We start from the raw sequence: 11,771 nt of genomic DNA on the forward strand, positions 1-11,771 counted from the left end.
TATTTTACGCTCTGCCGATTTTTCACACTTAATTGAATATATCAAAAATATAATCAAACTATGTGCATTATGATAATAACTGTGATTTTATCATAACCTTGGCACAATACTCTTTCCAATGATAATTTGGATGAACTTCTAAGGTCATGCACCGCTGATTTCTGCTCCAGAAAACGTCCATAAAATGGGAAGAAAATGGTCCTGCACTTCCATTCAAGTCTTGGCAGGGAAAACTACCTTGATAGAACTTCATCGTCTCTTGTTTGATCATATAACTTACTTGTATTTTCAAACGCATTGTTGGACATAGCCTTATTTCGTTGTTTTCCTAAAATGACATCTGGCCGAAAGAATAATTTGGCAGGGGCTTCTGTCCACAACTATTTTTAAACCAAGAATGTTTTTCTGCAATAATTTCGTCAGTTACTTTTGGATAGCGCCAACTGATGGATTGTACCTTTACGATCGGAACAACTCGACATTCTAACGGGCTCTTTTCACTTTTCTGGTTTGGATTTTTAACAATCATCAAAGCCATTCGAGATTTGTTCTGGGCAGGAACAACCAAGATCTTCCTAAAACCAAAATAGCTACTTCAGAAAGGTTTGTATATAGTTATGAACTATGGTATATGTAGGCATAGACTTGGTGCCAAGTCCAACACAACTGTCGAACGACTTGTCATCAAGTCAAATATTGGCCTGATTATTGGTGACCCTGCACAGTAAAACTTTCATCTACGTGTAGGTCTATCTGACTTTCCTTAATATCCTCACATGAATCCTTTACCACAAACAAAAATTACGTACTTCAATCGTGGAGGGTCATTGTTATATTTGAAGGTAATAGCTTTGTCAGGATGTTATGTAAGACGGTGTATAATTCTATTGCTTTCCCGTCACTGTAAAGTCAAGATATCACACACAGTAATCTAGATAAAGCTGACCAAAGGATGAAGATACCTTTTCAGAGCTTTTCGGGTGCAGCACCACAAAAAACAGGTTTTCAAATTAAATCGATGAATTTTTAGTGTTGATCTATTATGAACTTTCCATTGAGATTACGACGCTAATCCCCACTATTTCAGTGGAACGGGGGTTCTACTGACAACAATATCCTCTCTAAGTTCATGTAGAATCGTTACATTTTATGGTACAAAGATTGAGTAACGGCACACAACATACATGTTGGAACGAAAAGCGCACGCACGCGCTATACGTGTTACAGGCGCACTATTAAACTACGCAACCATGCCCAAAACTTCGCTGGTCGCCCAGTAGTAGGCGGCGGGGGGTTCTGGACCTGCAAAACCCTCCTATACCTACCCAACCCCCCTCAACCGGCCCAACTCCTTCCCTCCGGATCAACTCCCCGGGGCTTTTCTAAACCCCCGGGATTACGACCAACCACGGGGAATAGATTGCAAAAGGGGCCAGATTTCCCCCAACCAAAAGAAAAAACCTCTTTCTCCCTAAATCGAAAGAGGTTCGATAAAAATTGAGATTAAATTATAATTCCCATATAATAAATAGAGACTTGAATACGCAAACAAAACCACAACGTCGCCCTGTCTTATTGGGTTTTAATTGACTTTAAAAAAATCATTTTTATCAGCATTTGCCGAACAACGTAACATGCCACAACACACCAAGCCTGAATGAAAACGAGCGATTTAAGCGAGCCAACAGGAATTTAAAAATCTCACGAAAGAGTCATATCACCAGCTTTTAAAAATAACGTCGGAACGGACACGTTGTTGTTGGCGGACGTATTTGAGAACTGTCGGAAAGTTTGCAAAAAGAATTATGGCTTAGACCCGGCCAATTATTACACGTCGCCGGGTCTGTCGTTCGATGCGCTTTTGAAACACTCGCGGAACTTGAATTGTTGACTAACATTTTGACTGCCTCAAAAAGTCACTTGACTCCAAGAGGAGTTTTGGTCCACTTTTAACAAATGCACAAGACTTCTCTGCATCTGTGCCCTGTGGTTATCATTCAAACGCCTTTCTTAGGTTTCACAAACTTATGTGGAAAACAACTGTACACTGGCACTGTCAAAGGCTACTGGAAGTAGGCCTCAGATGATAGGTGTTACATAATAAACACTATAAGTCCCAGACGTTAGCGTTAGATAACAATCTGAAAATTAATCAAAATAAATAAAAAAAATACCAATCACATCATAACCCAAGGAAGACCATGAGAAAAGGATGGTCTAAACCTAGGTAAGTAATATACATCTACACGAACGTGGTACATTGTGTGTGTATACTATAACATTAAGCACACTTTAGTTTGACAATCTCATGAACTTTCCAGATTTTTATCGTTTCTTGGTAGGGTAAAAATAAAACTAAAGTCACCATAAAGGGCTCTTTTAAGGCCTACAAATCACAGAAAAGATCTGGGAATCACATTATAATCAAACTCTGAAAATACAACTTGGTTATTGATAAGGCTTTTTTCGTAGTGAAATTTACGAATCAGACACTGCTGACTGTATGGCAGAGGAAACATGTTCACAATGCATCCTTGTACACAATGTGTATTTAAAGGCACAGCTATCCAAAAGCCTTTTGGGAAGAGCTTATTATGCTAATTAGGTTGAATCTCCTAAATATGATGTAATGGTTTGCAGACATGTAATGCAAGATCAAACTATTAAAGTGTACCAGAAAAGAGATTATGCAGTAAATTCCAAGTATTGTGGGGATTAGAACATTTTAAAAGAAACCATAATATAATTTTGATTTAAATTTAAAAACAGATTTGGCTGCACAACTACTACAGCAACAAACATCGACAAACACCTCTTTTTCAAACGGGCTGAAAGACGCAGCATCTCCAGCGTGGGAGCGAAATGTTTTGCCAAAGCCAATAACCCTTCTTTACCCGATTACGACTCAAACATTCAGACGTCGTACATCATGTACCTCGATGCAAATTTCAGTGGGTTAAAGACACAACCAAGATTACTCCCGGGTACATCGCAAAACTTTCTTCAGGCGCTTAAAAAGGCTACATGCTCGAAGTCACCTTGGATTACACACAGCGGTTGCACGACTTAAAACAACAATTTCCCGCTGTCGGGCTATCAGAATGATTTGCTATCGAACGGAGAAAGGCTTACGTCCGTAGACAAGCTGGTGGCGACTTTGGACAGGAAACACAAATACGTTGTACACTACTACACATTGCAGAAATATTTAGAACTCAGTTAAAAGAGGTCCACCGAGTGATGTCCTTCAGACAGGCACCTTGGATGAAAGGTTACAAAAACACCGAGTTGCGTAAATTAGCCAATTATGATTTTGAGAAGGACCTCTTCAAATTAATTAACAACTCTGTAGTTGGCAAAACGATGGAAAATGTGAAATATTGCATCAAACTAACTTCTAAACCGCACTATAAAACGACTACGCCGTTCAAAGAGTGTGATTTCTCGTTCATTGAAATGTACCGCGTAATAACCAAGTTGAATAAACCGATTTACTGCGGCGTAAGCGTGCTTGATTCATCCAAAACGTTGATGTATGATTTCTATTAAAACACGTTGAAAGCAAATTTTTGTTTGGGTGTTTGTCTTTTGTATATTGATACAGATAGCCTGCTCGTTCAGATGCAAACCGACAATTTATCCGATTACCTACGTAAAAAGTGTGAGATATTCGATTTGAGTAATTACCCAACAGATCATCGGCTATACTACCTAAAAATAAAAATTATCGGCAAAATGAAAGATGAACTTGGCGGTAAGGTTATTTCCGAAGCTGTTTGTATACACCCAAAAATGTACTATAACCCGACAGGTTATATGAATCGACACAAGAGGATAACTTGAAACAAAGTTGTACTGTAGTTGATGTGGTTTATTCGGCTGGCTCGATGTGCGGCTCTCTGCCCAACTGCCAGAACTCGTAGGGATTTTATACATTTGCTGGACATTCCATTTTTCATCCATCATACAAGTTTCCTTGCCTTATTAGGTATTAGCTACTATTCTTTGAATATTAATACAGCGTGCATGAATATGTTTGGTTCATTTGGATTTGAGGGTAGGGTTAGTCAAATTAATGAACACTGACTTTTCCTTGTAAGGCCAGTGGGCTGCCTCATGACCCATCCGGTCCAGCCCTGCTTTCCTCCCCAAGGGCCTTGTGGTTCAACTAGTCATTCCTTAAGTGAGGCTCATTACTTGGAAAGCGGTTCTACTGTTTAAGGTCAATCCGTGCATTGAACTTAAGTAGCAATACAACATGTGCTATTGTAATATGGTGATAGTACTTTCTAAGGCGAAAGGAGTTACAAAAACTGTAACCCAAAAACATCTGACACGTACCACGTATAAAAGGTGCCTATTTTTAAAAACTCGGCACTTTAATAAACAGCATCTTTTCAGATCTGACAAACACTTATTATTAACTCAGTCTGACGCCGTTGGGCACGAAACAGTATACATTGCCAAATAGGGTTAAACCTTAAGCCTACGGCCATTATCGTAACACGATCAAACATCGGCAGTAGGCGGCAATTCTATATCCGCAGCACGACTTGAAGCTCTTCTCTGACAAAAGACCGTTTAGGGCCGTTTGACAAGTAATACAACATTGGCCCCATTTTCACCTTTTTACCTCGAACTCGTTTAAACTGGCTTGTGCGACGGTGCACTTGATAAATGTCCACGCTCCAAATCATATCGGTCGCTCTATTCGACCGGATTCACTTGTAGAATATCAGCATCGATTAAAAGCTTGAAAGGGATTTTGATCCTGCTCAAAGACCCGACCGTTAAAAATGCTCAACGATTTTATAATCCGCATATCACGAAAACAAGCGTAACGGCCGAGGGTAAGCCCAATTAGCTGTACTCGCAAGGGCCATTTGAATACCAACACTTTACCGAAATCCCCAATTTCTTCGGGAATTCGGTTAGTGACAGTAATTTTAATAGTCTCGTTTATTAGATTTGTTTATTAAAACCAGTTTAAGATAAAACGATTAAATGTATAAATCGCCACACTGCGCTTAATCGTGTGTAAAATGGGTAGCGGCAAGAGCCAGTGGATTTTGGTTCTTTTAGAAACGGAATATATCGATTTGCGTTTGAAGCAATCGTGATCATTTGCCCTACGTTGTTTAAAAATAAAACGAACGACTGTGGATTTATACCGATGAGAATGTATACCTGTGTGATTTAGACCGAGAGAAACTCGAGTTAAACAAGGCGTTGGAACTTCATCAAAAGGCGTTTGATGGCGTAAATACGCTGTTTGTCGTAGACGGTTGCGCGTCAGATCGATTCATGAAGTATCGCAGGAGATCGAAAGGCAGTAATACATGCGCCTTGAGTAAAATGGCTTTCAGCGGCAGACATTACTTGAACAGTTGTTGGTTGTTATAACTCAAACACGGCGTGAATCGCAATGTTTCACGGTAAGGATCGAAATTCGTTTCAGCAGTGTTTAGCCGAAAACGACGTGGTACCCGACGACAAAAGGAAGCGATTAAAAAGCATCTACGTGACCTGAAACTTAGCAAGTTGATTTTAAATACCGAACCGCCAGTTGTCGTATTTAACTCAATAAAAATTAGAAAATATTTTGTCAGTTGCCAGTAATTAAGCGTGAGTATAAAAAGGAAACATCTGCAAGAAATCAAAATCGAACCTAAACTAAACGTAAAAGATAGGCTCTGTTCAGTCGTAGCCTCTAGTGAGCAAATACCTGGGCAAAGAGTATACCGTGAAAGACATCGACTTTTAGGCGTTGCCACACCTATCGAATTTCTGGGGTTTAACGTCGATTTAAAATATGAAGAAGACCTAACGAAACATTTAAACGATGATCCAATAATTAGTCATACTATGGGACACCTACTCAGTGAAATTTGTTACAAGTACCTATCGCCTTTAGTAGCAACGTTAATAACAAGAAAACACGTGGCTATTAATAAGAATCCTATTATTGTAAAAGATGTCAATGGAAAAACAACCAGTCAAGATCCCGACGGTGACAAAGATTAAAAACCCCAAACGCGTCGAACAAGGTAAACGACTAGTCGAGCATAACAGTCCGTGAATCAGAGACGAAATCCGAAAGTAAGATTTATAAATCTATTGAAAACAACAGAAATTTGATCATAGGCGGTTTAGTGGTTAGAGGAATAGCGCTTACGTTGTAAAAAGCGCCGGCACCCGTTCAAGCATAGCACCTGCACCGAGAATTTAACACTTGGAATAATTTGGAAATAAAATATAAAGTATAAAATTTAAAAACTGTATATATTAAAACATGAGTAACGCTAAATCGATCAACGTAAACGGAATTGCCAACACGGAATATAACGGCGCTGTTATTAGCTTCATTTCAATGGGATAACTTAACTGCAGTGTCAGCGGGTGCATTGGCTACGCAGGGCTGGCCAGTGTCGCAGATTATCCTACCGGCAAGCTTGCCTACAGCTTAAAACGTAAGTTTAAAAACGGTTAATTGTAAAGTAACAATCCGAAGGCTGATTTGAGCCTGAAGAGATGCCCCTATTGGATCGAGGGGGAAAATAAGGTTAAACATATGATAACGATGTTGATGACGAAAACTTAGACACCACTGACAGAGAAGAAACGTCGTTTTATCGAAGGTCAACCGGAGATAACACCCGAAGAAGGTAGCCTAAACGATCGCAAGAGCGATACAATGTATTTAGAACCAAACAGACGGTAGATAATTTCTATTAATTTTTCAAACTTGCCGGCCAACCGGGCGTACGAAATTTACCAGATTATGAAAATTTTGATCATCGAAAACGTTGCGAATTATTTTTCAAAGCGCTTCCGGGGTTTAGTAAGTAGACAAAAGAAACCGACGAAAGAAATCCCGACTTAGTTGTAAACTTGGACACGATTGCCAAAAACGCTAGGGACGCTGAATGGAAATTTGAGTTGAGATTTATTCGAGAAGAACTAGGTTTTTTACCTGAAGGGAAAAAATTAATAAAATCGGTTAAAACGTTAAACTTCATTAATCTTGAGATAGTTCAAATGGAAGAACTAGCCAACACGGCAGACCAAGTAAGCAACGTCGTAAAACAGCTCACAGAAAATCGGGAAGCGCAGACAGAAGAATTAAATTACCGAAAACTTCTCGCTTTAGATCAATCTCTACAGACAGTGAAAGGCGAGTTGGTTTTAAACCAGGGTAATTTGGACAAGTTAGACGAAAAGATTCAACAGGTCGAAAATTAATTAGAAGAAGCCGCGAGTGATGCAGAAGGTGCAGAACTTCAAGAACGAAAAGATCCGGATGCTTTTTATAGAACAAGGCGTCACTATCGTCAGCATCTTGAAGGCTTTTTGTTTAGCTATCAGTATGATCGTATGTAACATAGTGGCCCCTGTAAGACTGGTTGGAGCTCCTAGCCCCACACCGGCACCAGAACCTACGCCTAGTCCAGAACCTAAGCCTAATCCAGAACCTGCACCTAAACCCACACCAGCGCTACCGTCAAAAGAAGGCGTAACAGATTGGATTAAACGGCAATTGTGGAATTTGGCAAACGTTTTGAAGAAATTAAGTTTGAAAGCGCTTGTGGCTTGACGGGTATAATTGGAAGCGTTCTTTCTTGGATATTAAACATGGCGAGCAAGACAGTCGGTTGGATAGCTGAGCACATTTGGACGTTGCTTGTCGGCGTAGGGGCTTTTAATTCTGATGTTCAGAAGATGTAAGTCGGTTTATAATAGTTTTAACGTATTATTTTTTGTTGAAAAAATAACCCCCTTTCTCGAAAAGGAGAAAAGGGTTTTTTAATGCCTTTTACTTTTTGGTTTCGGTTTAAGTTAATACGTTGTACAACATAACACAAATTCCAGCGACTGCAATCGTTCCTTCGGTTAACGACAATTTTTCTTCGTAATGAAAGTCTAAAGGTTTATTTTCAAGAGGCGCTTTTGGTGGTAATACAGGCTTTATAATTGGAGTAAGTTCCGGATCTGGTCCTGTAACTTCTTCATCAAAGTCTGTGGTCTCTGGAACTGCTCTTTAATTTAAACTCGGAACATACCCCGTCTGCATTCCGACTGTCGCTATTTGTAAATTATTGTTATATCCCTCAAACGTGCCGATGCGTAAATCCATGTCGGAGGGACCAAGTACAACCCCAGTGCGACTACAAAATTCAAAAGCGTGTTTGCGCACAGCAACGAGTCATGAAACTGGTCGATTGACTATTCCAAATAGGTCCCTGAGTTTATCGAAGATTCCACTATGGTGTAAATTGCCGTTGGGCGTCTAGTCCCGTGCCATGTGCCATAACGCTGGTTTTACCGTATAGGTACTTGGGTGACCAAAGCCTTTAGGCGGTTTAGCCCATCCAAAGCCCATGTAGGTAGAGCCCGCGTACTTGCCGGAGGTAAGATGTAAATCGTATGCGTCGTAGTTTTTGCCCTGGACTGGGACGTAACCATTGTCATAATAGTAAGCGGTACCGAGCCCATTTGATACGGCATCCCTCGTTTGTTTAAACGATTTATTTTGATCGACACGTATCACAAAGTTCCGATGGTCTTAGTTGTTCTGCAACGCGTTGATATCGTCACTCGGGATAGGCATCACGCAGCCGTAAAAGATTTTTCTCACCGTGTAATACATGTGAAAATTAAACAGCGCAGAGAGTACGGGTTTGAATCGAATAATAGGTCAAAACCCACTCCACATGCTGTTGTCGCGCAGTTGACCGCGAAATTAAACTGGTTTTGAAAAAACGACATGGGGTCAGTTGTCCAATGGTTGACGGCTTCGTCTGTTTTCACTTTATTTTGTACGCCCCGGTTAAATTTGGAAACACGGCGGAAAAGTAATAGTCTTTATTAACAATGATCGATAATTGACTAAAGTTGGCTCCTTTCTTTTCTATAATAAACCAGTTTTAAAAAGGAGGCGCCGAAGGTACGCAGGAGGTAGCGGTTCCTGGTACTGGACGGACTTGGACAAAGTTATTCGCCAACTTTTTTCATAAAGTCTTTTTTAAAAACTGCCGCCCTTTCGTTGGCAAGCGCTTCTGCTTTCTCCTTGACCTGCCGATCAAATTCTTCTTTACTCGTCGTTTTGTTTTCTTGCAACTTAGTCGTCGTGTTAGCTCGAATCTTTTCCTTCAGCTCGTTCAATTTCCTAAGTTCGGACAAAATTAAGACAAATTCTTCTTGGGACACTTCACTGTCTGCGGTCACGTGTGAGACGTACTCGTCTAAGGTGTTTAGCTTGGCGTCTGCAAGCATTCTGATTTTGTAGTTATGTTTGGTTTTGTGAGATATCCTACGACTGACGTACTTTAACATCGCGTAAGCAGCAAATGCACCAACAGTGACACCTTCCATCACTAACCCGACGGGTGCTGTAATAACTCCCAGTATAGCGGGAGTGCCTATGGCGGCAGATGTGGCGCCTATCGCTTCCACTCCGTATTCCACGTAATCTAGCACGGTTAATAGTCGTTTGATCTTTTTGTTAGACGTTTCTCAGGTGTCTCGTTCTCGTAAGATTTATCTGCGGATGTCTTCGATCTTTTGAAGGCGGTAAATTTTGTCGCGTTTGCTTCGGCTTGGTACCCACTCAAGTCTGGATACATATTTGAGTGGTCGTGTGTTGTCATCTTTTTTATTATATAGCGTTTAAAAAAATGTTTAGTTTGATTAAAATTCCAGCGCCTTTGTTGTTGAAAAGGTCAACTCGCTCATGTTTCTGTCTATTAACTTTTTAGGTGTTTTACACACCTCAGGTGTTGAGTTGCGAGGCTCGGTAGCTATCACGTCTAGCAAATCTGAAGACTGTCCATTGTAAAAGTTGTCGTGGGTATTTAGCTGTTTGCAATGAATAAACGCGAGTTTTAAGGGGTTTAAGTCATATTTACCTTCATAAATGACGCCGGGTAAAAGTTTTACTTTAGGTAAGTTTAATATCTTAGACACTTCTTTATTTAGCCTCAACTTGAAGTTGGAGTATATAATGGCCAACGTTAAACCCTCTAAGACTCTGAGTGAACTTTGAAAGATACGCCCGGGATCGAGTTTATTAACTCAAGTCAAACCAGTCCATGCTGTAGTAACTGGGAGACACCACGATACTTCCTCTTTCGCATTAGAGTAACGCTTGAAACGAGCCTTGAGAATGAAGCCCATCGTATATAGGTTCTTTTAACCCCGTGAGAAAAAGTCTTTTACCCATGTCATGGTTAGGTCTCTTCTGGGTTGGTTTCGGTCTCTCGCAGGGTTAGTTAGAGGGTTACTCTCGTAAATCTCTTCTAAGGCTTGTCTCTGCCCCTCATACAATGACGCTGATTCGGGGTTTTTTTCGTTGATTTCAAAATTTAAACGAGTTTGCGTGTCTAATGGTAGTCTTTAACTGCGCTTCTAAATATTTTACTTATTGATTGAGCTCTTCAATTTCCTTAGCGATGATTCTAATTTCTGCTGCTAAAGTCCCAAGTTCTTCGTTTGCTTGTAACAGTCTATTTTTAATCTTTTTACTTATTCTGAATTTGGGGATACTTCCCCGTCTTTCCTCTAAAGGTATTCCAGGCAGTCTTTCACCACTGACCCCAGCGGGTCTACAGTCCAAGTTTGTATCCCACTCGATTTCAGTACCGTTTGCCACGTTGAAATATCCAGCTTTAAACTGTAGATTATTTACTCTAACGGCTCTGTCGGCTTTTGTGTTATTGATCTCATGTTTCAAATTAAACGTCTGTGGATTTTTAGTCAAATAAAATGTATGTTTTCTATATAATTCGGCATATTTGTTTTATAATACTAAATTTAAATCACATATCGCAATTAGTCCAAACTAACCAAGTCGTAATGCCCTCATCACCCAAACGCGTTGGCAATTGTTGATAATACACGCTATTACTTTTACACACTTGCCATTTTTGCAATCGCGACGTATTGCGTACATTTAATTTATTTCGTGGGCAAATGACCAAACCTAATTTTTCGTAGTTTGTTTGCGCAGTGCAGTGTTGGTGGAATTATAAATATATTTAACATCACATTTTTGGGCAATAGTTTCGCATTTGTAGACTCATTTATAATTTAATTAGCATTTTCTGAAAAGACGTTTTTCTTGACAGCCGTAATTATAATAAATGGAAGAATAGCATCGGGATACATAAGTGCCTTCTTTTATCACGGGGTTTGAAATAATCAGTTTGCTGGAATCAAAAGGACCGCATACAACATTGGGATCGCTGTTATTGGCACTGAGTCGCTCGTGGTCGTCTGTTACGATGTAAATTTGGGTTGACATGGTTCTGATTTTGTATTTTAGTTGGAATTTTTTCCGTTTTTCTTGAAAGTTACTCTTGACAGTTGATCGGCTGCTTCTATTAAAGTTTCATGTTGACTATCTACTCTATTTAAATCTTCTATGTCAACGTCATTATTCAATTATTAACCAAATATCACATTAATCGGAATCCAGTTTAGATTCGGCATTAGGCGGTTAGTCGTCTGCTTCTTTATGTCTGATTCTTTTGTGCCTCCCATCTACAAATACCACGCGATCCATTCCTTTTAATTCAATGCAATTAACGCAGCAAACAGGATTGACACAGCCAAAACATTCCATGCAATTATAGCAAACGAAACACGCGTCACAGCTGTCTAAGACGCTTGACTATTCACAGCCGTAAGAATCAAAACAACATACGCAATTTATACATTCACCACATTCGTCGCAAGTCGAACACTGGGTACATTTCCTACAGTTGTGACATTTG

The sequence above is a fragment of the Acanthaster planci genome, linkage group LG05 (genome assembly GCF_054643075.1).
Source record: "Acanthaster planci isolate LZ-2023a linkage group LG05, COTS_SCS, whole genome shotgun sequence".
NCBI lineage: Eukaryota > Metazoa > Echinodermata > Asteroidea > Valvatida > Acanthasteridae > Acanthaster > Acanthaster planci.